The sequence below is a fragment of the Pristiophorus japonicus genome, chromosome 4 (genome assembly GCF_044704955.1).
Source record: "Pristiophorus japonicus isolate sPriJap1 chromosome 4, sPriJap1.hap1, whole genome shotgun sequence".
NCBI classification, from domain to species: domain Eukaryota; kingdom Metazoa; phylum Chordata; class Chondrichthyes; family Pristiophoridae; genus Pristiophorus; species Pristiophorus japonicus.
The window spans coordinates 25,358,523-25,381,705 of NC_091980.1; the positions used below are offsets into that span (position 1 = coordinate 25,358,523).

At 46.2% G+C, this 23,183-nt stretch overlaps 1 long non-coding RNA gene across 1 annotated transcript; it reads right to left on the reverse strand.

Annotated features, from left to right (window-relative positions):
- Positions 1-742: 742 nt before the first annotated feature.
- On the reverse strand, positions 743-23,013 carry LOC139262022 (uncharacterized). The gene is made up of 3 exons (XR_011592859.1): positions 22,929-23,013; positions 1,858-1,935; positions 743-800 (listed from the first exon to the last, which is right to left on the reverse strand). It is a non-coding gene; the product is annotated as an uncharacterized lncRNA (long non-coding RNA).
- Between the last annotated feature and the right edge of the window lie 170 nt (positions 23,014-23,183).

Sequence of the window (23,183 nt, forward strand, 5' to 3'; positions counted from 1 at the left end):
AGAACTCATATTAATGTGGAAACAAGACATGCTCGACTCCGAGGCACTGCCGAGAAAGAAGAGGGGCAGTAAATTTTGAACCTGGAAATGGTTTGCCAGCTGAGCCCTGAGTGTGGAGCGGAGCGCTAAGGGAGGCTTTCCATAATTCTTTTCGGGTGCTGGACCGGCTGAGCAAATGAAAATGCCGAGGTAAACAGCCGGCCTCGGAGCGCCCTCAGAGAGGATTCAGTGGGGGAAAAAAATCTGAAAAAACCCACCAAAAACAGTCCCAGTATTTTACTGATGCCACATCCACATGAATCGCACAAATAGCAAAAATAAAACAATCACACTTACCTCAGGTAGACATTCCTTCCATCACTGCGGCCGCTACAGCTGGTACCGTCAGCTTTCACAGGCGGTCCCACTGGGGGGCACTGTGGGGCGCTACTGATCAGGCAAGGTTCAAATTTAGAGCTGGTGTCGCAACCAGGGGTGTTGCACACCAGCTTGCCTCTCCTGGGAGGTACTGCTCTGCGCCCCCACAACCACGACACTGAATGTCCCGGCAGGGCGCTGGATGCTGGCCGTCTGCCCGGAAATGCCTCCTGCTGCCATTACCATCCCTCCGGGGCAAAAACAGAGGTGGCAATGAACCGAAAATATAGCCCAATGAGTTTTATTATCCAACATTAACATTTGTCACCTTGAAGAAGAGAAAAATAAGAGAAAATAAAACAAATAGCAATGTTCGGTTTCACTACCTGGTGAATTTTTCTGAAAAGCAATCGATCCGTAATGAATATCTTCTCTTTCTGTGTCTGCAGGGAATAAGATGGAAATAAAGGATGTGTATCTATATATATCGTGGCTGAACATATCCCAAAGCAAGTAATGAATTACTTTCGAAGTGGAAGTAATGTTGGCAGATAAACAAACACCATTCAAGGTCCCGAAAGCAGGAAATGAGACAACAACCAGTTAATCTTTTGTGGGGATGGTGGTTGAGGGAAGAATTTTGTCAGGATAACACCGTGCTCACCATCAATAGATACAATGATATCTTTAATATTCACCAAAAAGGTCTCAACTAAAAGACAGCACTTTCGAAAATACAGTAATCCCCTGAAGTGTCAGTAAAGAGTACAGGCTCGATGGACAGAATGACCTCCTTATGTGCTTTAACCATTCTATGATTCTATGATTCTATGAAAGTCTGAAGTGGGGCTTGAACCCACAAATGTCTGTTTCCAACATTACAATGCTGCCAAGTTGACTCATAAATTGGAAAATCAACAATTCTGTGGCTGCAGATTTACTCACCAATGTAAATTAAAAACATAGCTCACGAATCATAATGTCTTTTCCAATTTTATTATCTTTACCCCACCTCTCCTGATTCTCACTGGGCTCTGGTTCCACAAGTACTGACAGTCCTCCAGTATATAACTCAAATGTTGATTCTTCATGTGTGAGCCTGGATATGAAGTGTTGGGAAGCGATAGGATCATGTGGAGTCTCAAAGCCGCACGTGATCCTGACATCTGCACTTGTTGTTACTTGTTTACTTTATTTTAATGATTCATATTATTTCTAAACAGCCATTCCTGTTGCAAACTTGTGATATACACAATCAGTAAAGTGACTGAATAAATAGATCTGTATTGTGCTTGAAGCCTTTTATACTGGACCAACATCACAAAGATCTATTTTACTGAAGGTGGTTAAAGTATTTCAGAGTCTAACATTACATATCTGAAGAGCTTCCAAGCCGAAGTATGAAACTAGAACCAACATTTTAACTCAATGAACTCTGACAATTTCTATGTTAACAATACCTACACAGAGAGAGCCACATAATATGATTTATCTACTTACCGTCTTCTTTTGCCTTTCTATTGACAGTTGCATATTCAGCAAAATGACTTGTCTCAGGCACCGGCATCTCGTTATCTTCTGGAAAATATATTTTTCTGATAAGACAGTAGCTTGGCCTGAATTTCTGAAAGTTGTATCAGGCATTTCTACAAAACCTGCTCCATTGCGAATAGATTCGAATGATCAGCAAAGTGGGATCAGTCCTTCAGAGAAAACAATATTGCCGAGAAAAGATATTCAAGTTGCACTCAATCTTTGGCATTAGTTGTTGCGAGTGGTTTTAGAAACACTAGAGTATTTGTGACGTGTGCTCGAGGCATCTAAGGGTTGTAGCGTGATAGCTCAGTAAATGTGTGACCACGCTTTTAGAGGGGAAGAGGACTCAAAATAGTTATTAATCCGAATATTAATTGAGATACACAGCTAAATATGAGTGAGATTTAAACGAATGCAGGTTGAATTGTGGTATGATATGATTTCTGAATGTTGTTGGTTTGTCCAATGAGAAAGGGTTAATTAATAACCATGTAGTAAAAGGGCCCTCAGGGAAGAAGGATCATAATATGCTGGAATTTTAATAGCTGGATATCTAGATAGGAATAGTGCAATCAAGCAGACGCAGCATGGATTCATGAAGGGGAAATCATGTTTAACTAATTTTCTGGAATTATTTAAGGATATAACGAGCATGGTGAATAGAGGTGTACCGATGGATATGGTGTATTTAGATTTCCAAAAGGCATTCGATAAGGTGCCACACAAAAGGTTACTGCAGAAGATAGAGGTATGCGGAGTCAGAGGAAATGTATTAGCATGGATAGAGAATTGGCTGGCGAACAGAAAGCAGAGAGTCGGGATAAATGGGTCCTTTTCGGGTTGGAAATCGGTGGTTAGTTGTGTGCCACAGGGATCGGTGCTGGGACCACAACTGTTTACAATATACATTGATGACATGGAAGATGGGACAGAGTGTAGTGTAACAAAATTTGCAGATGACACAAAGATTAGTGGGAAAGCGGGTTGTGTAGAGGACACAGACAGGCTGCAAAGAGATTTGGATAGGTTAAGCGAATGGGCTAAGGTTTGGCAGATGGAATACAATGTCGGAAAGTGTGAGGTCATCCACCTTGGGAAAAAAAAACAGTAAAAGGGAATATTATTTGAATGGGGAGAAATTACAACATGCTCCGGTGCAGAGGGACCTGGGGGTCCTTGTACATGAAACTCTTTTGAGTTTACCTGCAAAACATAAAAACATTAAACGGTGCCACCCGACCTGGGTGACACTCCAGACATTTACAAGGCCCCTTTTTTTTTCCCCCCCTTTTTTTTTGTGTTTTTTTTTTGTGTTTTTCTTTTTTTTTTTGTTGTTTTTTTTTGGGCACTAAAATGACAATTTTTCCCCAGTGCCCCCTATAAAAGGGAAGGGGACACTAAAAGCACCGGAAATTAAAACAAATTAACTTTAAAACGTAAAATCAAATTAAAATTTGGTTGCCGGGCGTGATGATGCACTCCAGTCCCTCCGGTGCCCACCTCTCGCGGAAGGCCGCGAGCGTACCGGTGGACACCGCGTGCTCCATCTCCAAGGACACCCTGGACCGGATGTAAGAGCGGAAGAGAGGCAGGCAGTCAGGTTGAACGACCCCCTCGACCGCCCGCTGCCTGGACCGGCTGATGGCACCCTTGGCCGTGCCCAGGAGCAGTCCTACGAGGAGGCCTTCGGACCTACCCGCTCCCCTCCGCACAGGGTGCCCAAAGATCAGGAGAGTGGGACTGAAGTGCAGCCAGAATTTCAGGAGCAGCCCCTTCAAATAGTGGAACAGGGGCTGCAACCTCGTGCATTCAATAAAAACATGGAACACGGACTCCTCCAGACCGCAGAAATTGCAGGCGGCCTGGGAGTCCGTGAACCGGCTTAAAAATTTGTTGCACGGCACTGCTCCGTGCACCACCCTCCAGGCCAAGTCCCCGATGAATAGTGGGAGGACCCCTGCGTAGAGTGCCCTCCATCGGGGACCCCCGCCTCCTCCGGACGGCAAGATGGTACGCCATGGCGTGTCCGGACGGCCGGCGAGGATGGCAAAGTTGAGGGTGTGCAGGAGCAGCCCGTACAGGAAACCCCTCCGCGCGGAACTGAAAGGCACGGAGGGGATTTCCCGGAGGCGGCTCAAGTTGTGAGGCGCCGGCCCCCGAGGGAGGTTCCGGGGTTTGGCGCCGATGAGGAATTCCGTCCGGACGGGGGTCAGTTCGGACGGGATCTCCCCACGTGCTTGAGCCTCCTCGATGCACCTAATGGAGTCAGGGCCCAGAGCTGTTTTTAGCGACTCGATGGCATCGGCCGCGTGGCGGACGTTTGCAGAATTTAGGCGCCGCGCCAGCGTGTCTGGCGCCATCCAGCCCGCTCCTCCGCCATCGAGCAGGTCCCTGACCCTGGTCACCTCACCAGCCACAGCCCTCTCTTCCGACCGCCACATAAAGCCTCGGCCGTGGAGGTACGGATTCCCGAGCAGCGGTTCCTGCAGGACGGCCGCCACTCCAGCCGGCGGAGAGCTGCGCTTGGTGGAGACTTTGTTCCAGACCCTGATGAGTTCCCTGTAAAAGACAGGCAGCTCCCGGAGGGCGGTCCTGGCACCCCCCAAGTTCACAAACAGGAGCTGCGTGTCATAATTGAGGTCGAGCTGCTGGCGGAAGAAATACCTCGCCAGAGCACACCACCTAGGAGGGGGCTCGACGTAAAGGTATCTCTGCAGGGTCTGAAGACGGAAAGTCGCGAGCTGGGCGCTGACGCACACCAACGACTGACCGCCCTCCTCAAGCGGGAGACTCAAGACCGCAGCAGAGACCCAGTGCTTCCTGTTGTTCCAGAAGAAGTCCACCAGCTTCTTCTGTATCTTGGCGACAAACGCAGGGGGAGGGGTCAAAGTGACCAGCCGGTACCACAGCATTGCGGCCACCAGCTGGTTTATGACTAGCGCTCGACCCCTGTAGGACAGCACTCGGAGCAGTCCTGTCCAGCGCCCTAGGCGAGCGGCGACCTTGGCCTCCAGCTCCTGCCAGTTCGCCGGCCAGGCTCCCTCGTCGGGGCTAAGGTAGACTCCCAGATAGAGGAGATGGGTCGTGCTCCAGGCAAAAGGCCTGAGCTCCTCCGGCAGGGAGTCCACCCGCCACTGACCCACCAGGAGTCCGGAACATTTCTCCCAGTTGATCCTGGCGGAGGACGCGGCCGAGTAAATCTCCTGGCACTCACGCATCCTCCGCAGGTCAGCGGGATCCTCTACCGCAAGGAGCACGTCATCGGCGTAAGCCGAGAGGACGACCTCCACGCCCGGCCCTTGCAGAGCCAGTCCCGTCAACCTCGTCCGCAAGAGGCGCAGGAAAGGCTCCACGCAAACAGCATATAACTGGCCGGACATGAGGCATCCCTGGCGCACCCCTCTCCTAAAGCGAAGGGGCGCCGTCAAGGACCCGTTAACCTTAATCAGACACTCCGCGGCCCCTTGTACATGAATCCCAAAAAGTTAGTTTACAGGTGCAGCAGGTAATCAGGAAGGCGAATGGAATGTTGGCCTTCATTGCGAGAGGAATGGAATACAAAAGCAGAGAGGTCCTGCTGCAACTGCATAGGGTATTGGTAAGGCCGCACCTGGAGTACTGCGTGCAGTTTTGGTCACCTTACTTAAGGAAGGATATATTGGCTTTGGAGGGGCTACAGAGACGATTCACTCGGCTGATTCCGGAGATGAGGGGGTTACCTTATGATGATAGATTGAGTAGACTGGGTCTTTACTCGTTGGAGTTCAGAAGGATGAGGGGTGATCTTAGAGAAACATTTAAAATCATGAACGGGATAGACAAGATAGAGGCAGAGAGGTTGTTTCCACTTGTAGGGGAGACTAGAACTTGGGGGCACAGTCTCAAAATACGGGGGAGCCAATTTAAAACTGAGTTGAGAAGGAATTTCTTCTCCCAGAAGGTTGTGAATCTGTGGAATTCTCTGCCCAAGGAAGCAGTTGAGACTAGCTCATTGAATGTATTCAAGTCACAGATAGATAGATTTTTAACCAATAAGGGAATTAAGGGTTACAGGGAGCTGGCGGGTAAGTGGAGCTGAGTCCACGGCCAGATCAGCCATGATCTTATTGAATGGCGGAGCAGGTTCGAGGGGCAAGATGGCCTACTCCTGTTCCTAATTCTTATGTTCTTATGTTCTTATGTTAAATTAAGTCCTAATAAAAGATCCTCGAGGAATGAGTGATCACAGTATGGTTGAATTTGTAATACAGATTGAGGGTGAGGAAGTAGTGTCTCAAAATGAGCGTACTATGCTTAAACAAAGGGGACTACAGTGGGATGAGGGCAGAGTTGGCTAAAGTAGACTGGAAACATAGACTAAATGGTGGCACAACTGAGGAACAGTGGAGGACTTTTAAGGAGCTCTTCCATAGTGCTCAACAAAAATATATTCCAGTGAAAAAGAAGGGTGGTAAGAGAAGAGATAACCAGCCGTGGATAACCAAGGAAATAAAGGATAGTATCAAATTAAAAACCAATGCGTAGAAGGTGGCCAAGGTCCGTGGGAAACTAGCAGATTTGGAAAATTTTGAATGACAGCAAAGAATGACCACGAAAGCAATAAAGAAAGGAAAGATAGATTACGAAAGTAAACTTGCGCTAAACATAAAAACAGATAGTAAAAGCTTTTACTGATATATAAAACGGGAAACAGTGACTAAAGTAAATGTTGGTCCCTTAGAAGATGAAAAGGGAGATTTAATAATGGGAAATGTGGAAATGGCTGAGACCTTAAACAATTATTTTGCTTCGGTCTTCACAGTGGAAGACACAAAAACCATGCCAAAAATTGCTGGTCACGGGAATGTGGGAAGGGAGGACCTTGAGACAATCACTATCACTAGGGAGGTAGTGCTGGACAGGCTAATGGGACTCAAGGTAGACAAGTTCCCTAGTCCAGATGAAATGCATCCCAGTGTATTAAAAGAGATGGCAGAAGTTATAGCAGATGCATTCGTTATAATCTACCCAAATTCTCTGGACTCTGGGGAGGTACCAGCGGATTGGAAAGCAACTAATGTAACGCCTCTGTTTAAAAAAGGGGGCAGACAAAAGGCAAGTTAGTTTAACTTCTGTAGTGGGGAAAATGCTTAAAGCTATCATTAAGGAAGAAATAGCGGGACATCTAGATAGGAATAGTGCAATCAAGCAGACGCAACATGGATTCATGAAGGGGAAATCATGTTTAACTAATTTACTGGAATTCCTTCAGGATATAACGAGCATGGTGGATAGAGGTGTACCGATGGATGTGGTGTATTTAGATTTACAAAAGGCATTCGATAAGGTGCCACACAAAAGGTTACTACAGAAGATAAAGTTACGCGGAGTCAGAGGAAATGTATTAGCATGGATAGAGAATTGGCTGGCTAACAGAAAGCAGAGAGTTGGGATAAATGGGTCCTTTTCGCGTTGGAAATTGGTGGTTAGTGTTGTGCCACAGTGTTTGGTGCTGGGACCACAACTGTTTACAATATACATAGATGACCTGGAAGAGGGGAAAGAGTGTAGTGTAACAAAATTTGCAGATGACACAAAGATTAGTGGGAAAGCGGGTTGTGTAGAGGACACAGAGAGGCTGCAAAGAGATTTAGATAGATTAAGCGAATAGGCTAAGGTTTGGAAGATGGAATACAATGTTGGAAAATGTGAGGTCATCCACCTTGGAAAAAAAAACAGTAAAAGGGAATATTATTTGAATGGGAATAATTACAACATGCTGAGGTGCAGAGGGACCTGGGGGTCCTTGTGCATGAATCCCCAAAAAGTTAGTTTGCAGGTGCAGCAGGTAATCAGGAAGGCGAATGGAATGTTGGCCTTCATTGAGAGAGGGATGGAGTACAAAAGCAGGGAGGTCCTGCTGCAACTGTATAGGGTATTGGTGAGGCCGTACCTGGAGTACTGAGTGCAATTTTGATCACCTTTCTTAAGGAAGGATATACTACCTTTGGAGTGGGTACAGAGACGATTCACTAGGCTGATTCCGGAGATGAGGGGGTTATCTTATGATGATAGATTGAGTAGACTGGGTCTTTACTCGTTGGAGTTCAGAAGGATGGGGGGTGATCTTAGAGAAACATTTAAAATAATGAAAGGGATAGACAAGATAGAGGCAGAGAGGTTGTTTCCACTGGTCGGGGAGACTCGAACTAGGGGGCACAGCCTCAAAATACGGAGGAGCCAATTTAAAACCGAGTTGAGAAAGAATTTCTTCTCCCAGAGGGTTGTGAATCTGTGGAATTCTCTGCCCAGGGAAGCAGTTGAGGCTAGCTCATTGAATGTATTGAAGTCACAGATAGATAGATTTTTAACCAATAAGGGAATTAAGGGTTACGGGGAGCGGGCAGGTAAGTGGAGCTGAGATCAGCCATGATCTTGTTGAATGGCAGAGCAGGCTCGAGGGGCTAGATGGCCTACTACTGTTCCTAATTCTTATGTTTCTTATGTTTCTTATGTTTCTTCTTGTGATTTAGTAAAATCGGAAACTAGGGTTTTCAATCTAAGCAAAGCAAACTACGAAGGGATGAGGGTCGAATTGGTTAACGCCGAATGGGAAACTACATTAAAAGTTATGAAGGTAGATGAGCAATGGCTAGCCTTTAAAGAATTAATACATAATTTACAACAAATATACATTCCTGTAAGGCACAAAAACCCCACAGTAAAAGTGATCCAATCGTGGCTAACAAGAGAAGTTAAAGATAGTATTAGATCAAAGAAAGAGCAGTAAACCTGAGGATTGGGAGGATTTTAGAATTCAGCAAAGGGGGATCAAGAAATTGGTGAAGAAAGGGAAAATCAAATATGAGAGTAAACTAGTGACATACATAAAAACAGACTGTAAATGCTTCTATCGGTATACAAAAAGAAAAATGTTAGCAAAAGTAAATATGAATCCCTTACAGGCTAAGGTAGGAGAAATTATAATGGGGAATATGGAAATGGCAGAGAAATTAAAGAAATACTTTGTGTTCATCCTCACAGAAGAAGCCGCAAAAAACCTCCCTGAACTAGTGGAGAACCAAAAGTCTAGCAAGCATAAGAAACATAAAGAAATTAATATTAGTAACAAAATAGTACTGGAGAAATTAATGGGTCTGGAATTCAATATATTCCCTGTGCCTGATGGCCTACATCCGAGGGTTTTGAAAGAGTTGGCTATAGAGATAGTGGATGCATTGGTTGTCATCTTCCAAAATTCCATAGATTCTAGAATCTATGCAAAGTAACCCAACTTTTTAAGAAACGAGGGAAAGAGAAAGCGGGGAACTACAGATCAGTTAACCTGACATCAGTAGTAGGGAAAATTATAGAATCTATTATTAAGGATGTGGTAATAGGGCACTGAGAAAATATTAATAGGATTGGGGAAAGTCAACTTGGATTTGAAATGGAAATCATATTTGACAAATCTGTTGGAGTTTTTTTGAGGTTGTAACGAGCAGAATAGATGAGGGGGAACCAGTGGATGTGGTGTATTTGGATTTTCAAAAGGAATTCAGTAAGTTGCCACACAAGAATTTATTAAAAAGAATTAGTGCTCATGATATTGGGGGCAATATACTCGAATGGATTGAGGATTGGTTAACCGTCAGGCAACAGAATAGGAATAAACATGTCATTTTTGGGTAGGCAGACTGTAACTAGTGGAGTACCACAAAGATCAGTGTTTGGGCCTTAGTTATTCAGAATCAAAATCAATGATTTGAATGAGAAGACCAAATTTTATATATCCAAGTTTGCTGAAGATACAAAACTAGGTGGGAATGCAAGTTGTGAGGAGGATTCAAAGAGGCTTCAAAGGGATATATAAGGGCTAAGTGAGTGGGCAAGAACATGGCAAATGGAATATATTGTGGAGAAATGTGATGTTATCCACTTTCGTAGGAAATATAGAAAAGTATTTTTTAAATGGTGAGAAATTGGGAAATGTTGTTTTTCAGAGGGACCTGGGTGTTCATGTACATGAATCACCAAAAGTTAAAATGCAGGTACAGCAAGAAGTTAAGAAAGCAAATGGTATGTTGACTTTTATTACAAGATGATTTGAGTATAAGAGAGAGATGTTTTACTGCAATTATATAGGGCCCTGGTGAGACCATACCTGGAGTATTGTGTAGAGTTTTGATCTCATTACCTAAGGAAGGATATACTTGCCATAGAGGGAAGGCAATGAAGGTTGACTAGACTGATTCCTGGGATGGGGGGATTGCTCTATAAGAAGAGATTGAGCAGACTATGCCTTCATTCTCTATAGATTAGAAAAATGGGAGGTGATCTGATTGTCTTGGTCCAATGACAAGGGGATCCAACACAATTGGAGACCAGGTTCTGCTACATCGGGCTAGTACACATACAAAGACATACTCCTACTGTGGGTCTGGCATACATTTCTACAGAGCTCCTCCTCAGGTCCTTTCTCTCTGCTTTTCAGAGATCGCAGTGTAGGTGAGCGCATCTTGGAGAAGCTTGTGAATTTGTCAATAAAATACAGACATTGTGCCCCGGGCCCATCGGCTGCAGCTCCAGCACACTGCTCTCCTGCACTTTTCCACTCTCTCCTGCCGCTCACGCTTTGGCCGTTAGTTCTTTGCAGATGACACTAAACTGGGTGGTGGTGTGAGCTGTGAGGAGGACGCTAAGAGGCTGCAGGGTGATTTGGACAGGTTAGGAGAGTGGGAAAATACATGAAGTATAATGTGGATAAATGTGAGGTTATCCACTTTGGTGGTAAAAACAGAGAGACAGACTATTATCTGAATGGTGACAGATTAGGAAAAGGGGAGGTGCAACGAGACCTGGGTGTCATGGTACATCAATCATTGAAGGTTGGCATGCAGGTACAGCAGGCGGTTAAGAAAGCAAATGGCATGTTGACCTTCATAGCGAGGGGATTTGAGTACAGGGGCAGGGAGATGTTGCTACAGTTGTACAGGGCCTTGGTGAGGCCACACCTAGAGTATTGTGTACAGTTTTGGTCTCCTAACCTGAGGAAGGACATTCTTGCTATTGAGGGAGTGCAGTGAAGGTTCACCAGACTGATTCCTGGGATGGCAGGACTGACCTATCAAGAAAGACTGGATCAACTGGCTTGTATTCACTGGAGTTAAGAAGAATGAGAGGGGACCTCATAGAAACGTTTAAAATTCTGACGGGTTTAGACAGGTTAGATGCAGGAAGAATGTTCTCAATGTTGGGGAAGTCCAGAATCAGAGGTCACAGTCTAAGGATAAGGGGTAAGCCATTTAGGACCGAGATGAGGAGAAACTTCTTCACCCAGAGAGTGGTGAACCTGTGGAATTCTCTACCACAGAAAGTTGTTGAGGCCAATTCACTAAATATATTCAAAAATGAGTTAGATGTAGTCCTTACTACTAGGGGGATCAAGGGGTATGGCGAGAAAGCAGGAATGGGGTACTGAAGTTGCATGTTCAGCCATGAACTCATTGAATGGCGGTGCAGGCTAGAAGGGCCGAATGGCATACTCCTGTATCTATTTTCTATGTTTCTATGTTGCTATGTTTCTATGTTTTCGATGAAACACATAATATTCTTACAGGGCTTGATAGGGTAGGTGCAGGGAGGATGTTTAACCTGATTGGGGAGTCTAGAACCAGGGGTCACAGTCTCAGAAAAAGGGGTCGGTCATTTAGGATTGAAATGAGGATCAAATTCTTCCCTCAGAGGGTGGTGAATCTTTGTAATTCTCTATGCCAGAGGGCTGTGGAGGCTCAGTCGTTGAGTATATTCAAGACAGTGACAGTAGTACGACGTTCCGGTTTGTCGCTGTTGGGGTTGTTCATGATGGTCCTGATGTTCCAGGTCCCGAACTTCATTTGAAAGGGTGAAAGATGCCTGTGCATGAATTCTTTTAGTGTGGGATGGCCGTTGCACACCAGCTCCACACAAACTTGACAGAGCAACGTCTTGGTCCAATGAAAAGGGGATCCAACTCAATTGGAGACCAGGTTCTGCTACATCGGGCTAGTACACATACAAAGATATACTCCTACTGTGGGTCTGGCATACATTCCTACAGAGCCCCTCCTCAGGTCCTCTCTCTCTGCTTTTCAGAGATCGCAGTGTAGGTGAGCGCATCTTGGAGAAGCTTGTGAATTTGTCTATAAAATACAGATATTGTGCCCCGGGCCCATCGGCTGCAGCTCCAGCACACTGCTCTCCTGCACTTTTCCACTCTCTCCTGCTGCTCACGCTTTGGCCGTTAGTTCTTTGCAGATGATACTAAACTGGGTGGTGTTGTGAGCTGTGAGGAGGACGCTAAGAGGCTGCAGGGTGATTTGGACAGGTTAGGCGAGTGGGAAAATACATGACAGATGCAGTATAATGTGGATAAATGTGACGTTATCCACTTTGGGGGCAAAAACACAAAGGCAGAATATTATCTGAATGGTGGCAGATTAGGAAAAGGGGAAGTGCAGCGGGACCTGGTTGTCATGATTCATCAGTCATTGAAGGTTGGCATGCAGGTACAGCAGGCGGTGAAGAAGGCAAATGGTATGTTGGCCTTCATAGCTAGTGGATTTGAGTATAGGAGCAGGGATGTCTTACTGTAGTTGTACAGGGCCTTGGTGAGGCCCCACCTGGAATATTGTGTTCAGTTTTGGTCTCCTAATCTGAGGAAGGACGTTCTTGCTATTGAGGGAGTGCAGCGAAGGTTCACCAGACTGATTCCTGGAATGGCAGGACTGACATATGAGGAGAGACTGGATCAACTGGGCCTTTATACACTGGAGTTTAGAAGGATGAGAGGGGATCTCATAGAAACATATAAAATTCTGACGGAACTGGACAGGTTAGATGCAGGAAGAATGTTCCCGATGATGGGGAAGTCCAGAACCAGGGGACACAGTCTTAGAATAAGGCATAAGCCATTTAGGACTGAGATGAGGAGAAACTTCTTCACTCAGAGAGTTGTTAACCTGTGGAATTCCCTACCGCAGAGAGCTGTTGATGCCGTTTCATTGGATATATTCAAGAGGGAGTTAGATATGGCCCTTGCAGCTAAAGGGATCAAGGGGTGTGGAGAGAAAGCAGGAACGGGGTACTGAAGGAATGATCAGCCATGATCTTATTGAATGGTGGTGCAGGCTCGAAGGGCCGGATGGCCTACTCCTGCACCTATTTTCTATGTTTCTATGTTTCTATGTTTCTTTACTAGTGACCACGTGTATTCTGACCTCGTGTCCCGACCTCACTGCTGGTCTGTGCTGAGCCTTTCCTGGGTCCCGCCCTCTCTGCTGGCAAACCTCACCACCCACTGATTCCCGCCGAGCCTTCAATCCTCGCCGTCCACCGCTTCCGGCCAATCCTCCAATCCTTGCCGCCTGTCGATCCTCACCGATTCTCGAATCCTCGCCGCCCGTCGATTCCTGCCGATCCCCCGCTTCTCGCCATCCACCGATTCCTGCTGATTTGCAATTCCCGCTACCCACCGATTATCACCGCCTGTGGCACCCCGGCTCCCGGTGCCGCATTTTTTACTGGTTTCCTCGTACATCTCCGCCTGATTTAGTCGAATTGGGGCCTCCGCCATCCATACTCCACGACTTACATCGTACTACTATCATTACCCAGGAACTCAGACACTATGACATCGACATCGCTGTCCTGAGCAAGACACGGAGGGCAGGAGAAGGTCAGCTCAAGGACCAAGGTGGTAGATACACTTTCTTCTTGAAAGGTAAAGCAGAAGAAGAATGTCATCTCCATGGGGTTGGCTTCACCTTCGAGAATGAGCTAGTTTGGTGCCTTAGAGATTCCCCCTACAGGATAAACGAACGCCTCATGGTCCTTCGGCTCACCCTAACCCGGAATCAGTATGCTACGGTCATCAGTGCGTACGTCCCAACCCTGGAAGCTACAGACTAGGCCAAAGAGAGATTCTACTCCAGCCTTGAACAATCCCTGTCCCGAATCCCAACGGGCAACAATCTGATTCGCCTTGGCGACTTTAATGCTAGAGTTGGAAAGGACACAGACCAATGGAGAGGGGTGTTTGGCAGGGAAGGGATAGGGAAAATCAACTCCAATGGTATCTTCCTCCTGACAAAATGCTCAGAACATGGGCTTGTCATAGCTAACACCTTGTTTGGTAAATACAAGGCCTCCTGGCATCTGCTAGACTACGTCATCATCTGAGTGAGGGACTGCAAGGCCGTCCGCATCACTCGCGCCATGACAGGATCTGATGACTGCTGGACTGACTACCGGCTAATCCGTTTGGTGATCCATCAATGTAGCCTCAAAATGCCGTGGCAACAGAACCATTCTTGATGTTTTCTGCTAGAGTAACCAAGAGTCTCTTCGCAGATGCTAATTATGTTGGATGAGGGCAGACCGGGCACTATGAACACTCTGTGGCTCCGGTTCATTGGAGGTCGCCAGATTGTCTATGAGGCATTGGCTGACTATGGCTTTCTTTGCAGGGTCTTTGAGTGCTTCAGTATTGATCCTTTTGCGGCAGTCTTTGAGTTGCTGCCAGCATTGTGAGGCTACATTGATAGAGATATCAGAGCGGATTAGCCGGTGGTCAGTCCAGCAGTCGTCAGCTCCTTTCATGGCGCGTGCGATGCTGATGTCCTTGCGGTCCCTCACTCAGATGATGAAGGAAGGATATACTAGGTTGCAGAGGGGTGTCAGGTGCAAAGCGGATAGTCCTTGTCACCGAGCAGCCACCCTCGGGTTTGACGTGATAGCTGAAGGATTTCTGACTGCTGCCAGGACAGCGGGCATTCACCAGCATGATGCCCTGGACATGGTCGCACAACAACTGTACATTAAGTGAGTGGCAGCCTTTGTGGTTACAGAACATCTCAGGATTGGTATACGTGCCGGCAAAGCTATGTGTGTGCAGTCAATGGTGCCCTTGGCCATGGGGAAGTCTGCTATCCTGGTAAGGCCACTTGCAAGCTCCTCCTGCTTCTCTCTGTTCACAGGGAACACAATGAAGTTCCTTCTCCTGGAGTAGAGAGTCTCTGTGACCTCCCGGATTCAGCGATGGACGGCAAAGTGGAAGCTAATACTTTCAGGCTGGTAGTCCAGTACTGTAGTCAGCACAATAATGTTTCTGTTTGTTGAATTACTTTAATATTTGTTGTTTCTAGTTCTGCAGTCTGAAAGCAGTTCCTACTAGGAACAGACCGACAGCACAATTTCTTCTCTAATTTGACAATAATTGGCAATCTACTTAGAGACGCCAAAAGCTGTATGTGTGTGGCAAATGGAAAAATGGCTCATGGGGCATCAATGGGTGATCGTCGGAGGTTGGTGATGGCGCACTTTGACATTATGAGGAGCTTTACACGAGGAGTGCCTGAGGCTGACATTACATGCCGAAATGTAATGGGCTGGAAATTCGGTCACGCCTCTGTTGCGGCGTTAATCCAGGTGAGGGCAGACCAGGCACTGTGGACATGCTACGTCTCCAGTTGACTGGAAGTCATTAGGTTGGTTGTGAGGCGCTGGCTGAATAGGGCTTTCTTAGCAAGGTCTTTGAGTGCTCCAGCGTTGATTTTCCTACGGCAGCATTTCTGTTGCGGCCGCTATTTTGGGGCTACATTGATGGAAATGACAATACGGATTAGGCGGTAGTAAGTCCAGCAGTTGTCAGCTCGTGTCATGGCGTGGGTGATGTGGACATCCTTGCCGTGCCTCGTTCAGATGATGATGTCGTCTAGCAGATGCCAGTGCTTGGAACGACGGTGTTGCTATGAAGCCTTGCACTTGTCACTCCAATGGAACAAGGTATTGGATATGACAAGAGCATGTTATAAGCATTTGGTCTGGAGGATGGTAGCATTGGAGTTGGGCTTTCCCTACCCTCTGCCGATCACACCTCCCCAGAGGTCTGTGTCCTTTCTAACTCTGGCGCTAAAGTCGCCGAGGAGGATCAGCTGTCGCCGGGTGGGACTCGGGTCAGGGATTGTTCGAGGCTGGTGTCGAATTCTTCTTTGGTCTCGTCTGTAGCTTCCAGTGTTGGGACATACGCACTGATGACTGTAGCGCACTGGTTCCGGGCTAGAGTGTGCTGAAGGATCAGGAAGCGTCCGTTTATCCTGCAAGGGGATTCTCTGAGATGCCCAATTAGCTCACTTTTCATGGCAAAGCTTATCCCATAGAGGCGGTGTTCTTTTTCGGGTTTACCTTTCCAGAAGAAGGTGTAACCATCACCTTGTTCCTGGAGCTGGTTTCCCCCTGCCCTCTGAGTCTCGCTTAGGGCAGCAACGTCTATGTCGAATTGTCTGAGTTCCCGGGCAACGATAGCAGTACGGCATTCCAGTCTGTCGCTGTTGGGGTTATCCATGAGTGTCCTGATGTTCCAGGTCCCAAACTTCATTTTAAAGTGTGGAAGATGCCTGTGCGTGATTTCCTTTAACGTGGGGTGGCCGTTGCACACCAGCTACCACACGGGCTTGACAGAGCAAGGTCTTGGTCCAGTGGCAAGGGCATTAAAGATGATTGGAGACTGGGCTCCACTGCATGGGCCTAGTACACACAAACACACATACTCCTTCTGTCGTCCTTCCTCTTTCCCACAGGTCCTCTCTCCCTGGTTTTCATAGGATGCAGTGTAGGACTCCTGATCTCGCTCTTGGCCCATGCTGCGTCTTCCATGGGCCATGACCCCACTGCTAGTCCAGGCTGCGCCACTCCTGGGTCTCGACCTCAATGCTCCTGTCGACCTTATTGCTGGGTCCCGACCTCACTCCTGGGTCCCGCCCTCGCTCCTGGGTCCTGCCCTCGCTCCTGGGTCCCGCCCTCGCTACTGGGTCCCGACCTCGCTCCTGGGTCCCACCCTCGCTCCTGGGTCCCGACCTTGCACCTGAGTCCCGACCTCGCTCCTGGGTCCCGAACTCACTCCTGGGTCCCGCCCTCGCTCCTGGGTCCCGCCCTCGCTCCTGGGTCCCGACCTCGCTCCTGGGTCCAGCCCTCACACCTGCGTCCCGACCTCGCTCCTGTAATCGGACCTCGCACCTGGGTCCTGACATCGTTCCTGTGACCGTACCTCGCTCCTGGGTCCCGAACTCCCTCCTGAATCCTGACCTTGCTCCTGGATCCTGACCTCGCACCTGGGTCCTGACCTTGCTCCTGGGACCAAACCTTGCTGGCCCTCCGAACCTCGCTCCTGGGTCCAGTGCCTGGTCTGCCCTCAAAGCCTCCGTAATTAGCACCTGTGATGAGACGCTTGGTCATTTCACCAGGAAACATCAAGACTGGCTTGACGAAAACAACCAAGAGATCCAGGAGCTAATAAGCCGCAAGCGCAAGGCATTCTTGAACTGTAAACAGCCACACAACTTGAGAGCAAGAAAGCAGCTCTATAGACATCTGAAGGCCAAGTTCCAACTTAAAAGTCGCGACCTAAAGAACAGATGGTGGGTGGAAAAAGAGCTGGAGATCCAGCAACAATCTGACAACCACGACGTGCGTGGATTCTTTATTGTAGTCAAGACCACCTACGGCCCAAGCACCCAACATTCTACCCCATTGAGGGTCAAGAAGGAAGAGGTACTCATCAAGGACAGAGAGGCAGTCAGTGCCCATGGAAGGAGCATTTCGAAGATATCCGTAAACGAGACTCTGTCTTTGACGCGAGTGGCCTTGACTCCATCCTGCTGCACGCTACCCGTCACCACGTCAGCACAACCCCAGCCCGGCATGAGGTTGAAAAGGCCATCTGACAACTGAAGAACAACAAGGTCTCAGGAGCAGATGGAATCCCCGCCGAAGCACTAAAGCATGGCAGAGAAGCACTATTGGCATGATTCCATGAATTAATTTCTCTTATTTGGAAGGAAGTGAGTAGGCCAGGGGATCTCAGAGAATTGTGGCCATCTTCAAGAAAGGTGACAAGTCCAATTGCAGTAAATACAGACGATTTTCTCTGCTGTCTGGCACAGGGAAAGTCTTCACAAGAATCCCCTTCAATCACCTTCTCCCAGTGGCTGAAGAGCTCCTCACAGAGTCGCAATGCGGATTCCGCCCACTAAGGGGCACAATGGACATGATCTTCACTGTGCACCAAATTGAAGAAAAGAGCAGGGAGCAGCACCAGCCTCTGTACATGGCCTTCTTTGGCCTCACAAACTGGGAGGGATTATGGATTGTCCTCCTCAAGCTCGGCTGGCCTCAAAAGTTCGGCACAATCCTCCAGCTGTTTCACGATGACATGCAAGCCGTGATACTGACTAACGGATCCAACACAGACTCAATACACGAGTGGACCATGTCAAGCAAGGCTGTGTCATCGCACCAATGCTCTTCTCAATCTTCCTTGCTGCAATGCTCCATCTCAACCTCAATAAGCTCCCCGCTGGAGTGGAGATAATCTACAGAACAAACGGGATACTGTTCAACCATTGTCCCCTCCAGTCCAGGTCAAAGCTCATCCCAGCATCTTTCATTGAATTACGGTATGGAAACGACGGTTGCATTTGTGCACTCAGAGGTCGAACTCCAAACCATCGTCAATACTTTCACCGAAGCATAAGAGAGTACACTAAACATCAGTAAGACAAAGGTTCTCTACCAACCTGTCCCCACCACACAGTACTGCCCCGTGATTATCACGATCCATGACGAGGCCTTGGACAATGTGGACCATTTTCCACACCTTGGCAGCCTATTGGCAACAAGGGCAGATTTAGATAACGAAGTCCAACACAACCTTCAGTGTGGCAATGCAGTCTTCGATCATCTGAGGAAGAGAGTGCTTCAAGAGCATAACCTCAAACCCAGCACCAAGCTCATGCTCTACAGAGCAGTGGTGTTATCCACCCTCCTAGATGCTACAGAGATATCGGTTATGTACAGCAGGCACCTCAAAGCACCGGAGAAGTGTCACCAATGCTGCCTCTGCAAGATCCTGCAAATCCATTGGCAGGATAGGTGCTCAGGCCAACATCCCCAGCATCGAAGCATTGACCTCGCTAGTTCAGCTCTGACGGATAGGCCACATCGTCCGCATGCCCGATACTAGACTCCCAAAACAAGTGCTCTGCTCAGAGCTCCAACACGGCAAGCGAGCCCCAGGTGGGCAGAGGAAACACCACAAGTGCACCCTCAAAGCCTCCTTGAAAAAGTGAAACATCCCCACCCACACTGGGAATCCCTGGCCCAAGACCACTCAAAGTGGAGGAGAAGCATCCGGGAAGTCTTTTCGCAGGCAGCACACCGAAGCCAAGCGCAAACAGTGGAAGGAGCACACGACAATCCAAGCCCCACCCATCCGTCCCTCCAGCCACCGTCTACTCCACCTGTGACAGAGAATGTCGGTCCCGTATTGGACTCATCAGTCACCTGAGAGCTCACATTAAGTGGGAACAAGTCATCCTCGTTTCCGATGGATTGCCTAAGAAGAAGAGGAGCAGTAAATTTTTGAACTGGGAAATGGTTTGCGTCCCCAGCCGCAAAATTCACCAGCTGAGCCCTGAGTGTGGAGCGGAGCACTAAGGGAGGCGATCCATCATTCTATTTCAGCTGAGCAAATAAAAATCCCGAGGTAAACAGCTGGCCTCTGCGCACTCTCAGAGAGGATTCAGTGGGGAAAAAAATCTGAAAAAAAACACTAAAAACAGACCTAGTATTTTACTGACACCACATCTGCATGAATCGCAAAAATAAGAAAATTAAAACAATCGCATTTATCCCAGGTAGACATTCCTTCCCTCATTGCGGCTGATACAACTGGAACCGCCAGCTTTCACAGGCGATCCCACTAGGGGGCGCTACAGATCGGGCAAGGTTCAAATTTAGACTTGGTGTTGCAACCAGGGGTGTTGCACACCAGCTCGCCTCTCCCAGGAGGTACTGCTCCGTGCCCCCACAACCCAGGCTCCAAATGTCCCGATGGGACACTGGATGATGGCCGTCTGCCCGAAAATGTTCCTGCACCATTACCATCCCTCCGGGGCAAAAACAGAGGTGGCAATGAACCGAAAATATAGCCCAATGAGTTTTATAATCCAGCATTAACATTTGTCACCTTGAAGAACACAAAAATAAGAAAAACAAATAGCAATATTTGGCTTCACTAGCTGGTGAATTTTTCTGAAAAGCGATCGATCCGTAATGAATATCTTCTCTTTCTGTGTCTGCAGGGAATAAGATGGAAATAAAGGATGTGTATCTATATATATCGTGGCTGAACATATCCCAAAGCAAGTAATGAATTACTTTCAAAGTGGAAGTACTGTTGGCAGATAAACAAACACCATTCAAGGTCCCGAAAGCAGGAAATGAGACAACAACCAATTAATCTTTTGTGGGGATGGTGGTTGAGGGAAGAATTTTGTCAGGATAACACCGTGCTCATCGTCAATAGATACAATGATATCTTTAACATTCACCAAAAAGGTCTCAACTGAAAGACAGCACTTTCGAAAATGCAGTAATCCCCTGAAGTGTCAGTAAAGAGTACAGGCTCGATGGACAGAATGGCCTCCTTATGTGCTTTAACCATTCTATGATTCAATGATTCTATGAAAGTCTGAAGTGGGGCTTGAACCCACAAATGTCTGTCTCCAAAATGACAATGCTGCCAAGTTGACTCATAGATTGGAGAATCAACAATTCTGTGGCTGCAGATTTACTAAACAATGTAAATTAAAAACATAGCTCACGAATCATAATGTCTTTTCCAATTTTATTATCTTTACCCCACCTCTCCTGATTCCCACTGGACTCTGGTTCCACAAATACTGACAGCCCTCCAATATATATCTCAAATGTTGATTCTTCATGTGTGAGCCTGGATATGAAGTCTTGGGAAGCGATAGGATCATGTGGAGTCTCGAAGCCGCACGTAATCCTGACATCTGCACTTGTTGCTACTTGTTTACTTTCTTTTAAAGATTCATATTATTTCTAAACAGCCATGCCTATTGCAAACTTGTGGTATACACAATCAGTAAAGTGACTGAATAAATAGATCTGTATTGTGCTTGAAGCCTTTTATACTGGACCAACATCACAAAGATCTATTTTACTGAAGATGGTTCAAGTATTTCAGAGTCTAACATCACATATCTGAAGAGCTTCCAAGCCAAAGTATTAAACTGGAACCAACATTTCAACTCAATGAACTTTGACAGTTTCTATGTTAACAATACCTACACAGAGATGATAGACCATAATATGATAGAATTTTAAATTAAGTTTGATTGTGATTTAGTAAAATCCGAAACTAGAGTTTTCAATCTAAACAAAGCAATCTACGTAGGGATGAGGGTCGAACTGGCTAACATAGATTGGGAAACTAGATTAAAAGGTATGATGGTAGATGAGCAATGGTTAGCCTTGAAAGAATTAATACATAATTTACAACAAATATACATTCCTGTAAGGCACAAAAACCCCACAGGAAATGTGGTTCAATCGTGGCTAACAAGAGAAGTTAAAAATATATTGGATCAAAAAAGGAGCAGTAAACGTGAGGATTGGGAGGATTTTAGAATTCAGCAAAGGGGGATCAAGAAATTGGTGAAGAAAGGGAAAATCAAATATGAGAGTAAACTAGCGAGAGACATAAAAACAGACTGTAAAAGCTTCTATGGGTATGTAAAAAGGAAAAGATTAGCAAAAGTAAATGTGAGTACCTTACAGGCTAAGGTAGGAAAAATTATAGTGGGGAATATGGAAATGGCAGAGAAATTAAAGAAATACTTTGTGTCCATCCTCACAGAAGAAGCCGCAAAAAACCTCCCTGAACTAGTGGAGAACCAAAAGTCTAGCGAGAATAAGGAACGTAAAGAAATTAATATTAGTAACAAAATAGTACTGGAGAAATTAATGGGACTGGAAGCCAATAAATTCCCTGGGCCTGATGGCCTGCATCCTAGGGTTTTGAAAGAGGTGGCTATAGAGATAGTGGATGCATTGGTTGTCATCTTCCAAGATTCCATAGATTCTAGAATCTATACAAAGTAACCCCATTTTTTTCGAAACGAGGGAGAGAGAAAGCGGGGAACTACAGATCAGTTAATCTGACATCAGTAGTAGGGAAAAAGATAGAATCTATTATTAAGGATATGGTAACAGGGTTCTGAGAAAATATTAATAGGATTGGGGAAAGTCAACTTGGATTTATGAAATGGAAATCATGTTTGACAAATCTGTTTGAGTTTTTTTGAGGTTGTATCTAGCAGAATAGATGAGGGGGAACCAGTGGATGTGGTGTATTTGAATTTTCAGAAGGAATTCGATAAGTTGCCACACAAGAGGTTATTAAACAAAATTAGTGCTCATGGCATTGGGGGTAGTAATATACTCAAATGGATTGAGGATTGGTTAACCATCAGAAAACAGAGAGCAGGAATAACTGTCATTTTCGGGTTGGCAGATTGTAATTAGTGGGGTACCACAAGGATCGGTGCGTGGGCTCCAGCTATTCAGAATTGAAATCAATGAATAGAATGTGAAGACTAAATGTTATATATCCAAGTTTGCTGAAGATACAATGCTGGTGGGAATGTAAGTTGGAAGTTGTAAGCCTGGAACTCACTGCCTGAAAGCATGGTAGAGGAAAAACCCTCACCACATTTAAAAAGTATTTGGAAACACACTTGAAGTGCCGTACACTGCAAGGCTAAGGACCAAGAACTGGAAAGTGGGATTCAGCTGGATAGCTCCTTTTTCGACTGGCGCAGACACGATTGACTGAATGGCCTCGTTGTGTGCCATAAATTTCTATGATTTTATAATGTTATACCATCCTAGGATCTAAGCTTATAAAAGTATCTGAACAACAAGAGTTTGCAATGAAGAACTAACAATAAATGGGCAGTGATTATGAAGGATAAGAAAATGCTTTTGCATCCTGCAGGATATTTGGATGTAACAGCACAAAAGCACAACATGTTTGTGCCTGTGTGACTTTTTAAGTGTAACTGAAATTTGCAAAGGGGATTCATAAATGCCATGAACAAATGGAGCACAGCACTTGTAAAACGACTATATTATTGGTGTTTAAATGTTACCTTGCATTTGCTGTATTTCATTAGCATTTGAATAAAGCTGAGCTGCATCTTCTATATTATCTCCTGGTTGTAGAGGTTTCTGTCTTTGATTTCCTAAACCTGTTCATATAGAAATCACCAATAAAATGCATTCAGCTTTCCTTATAAATATCAGACATTCTAATAAATCAACTCCATTTGACCATTAGTACAGATATGAGACATTCTGACAAAACATAATAAATATCTCTGCAGGCACTTGACACAGACTTGGAG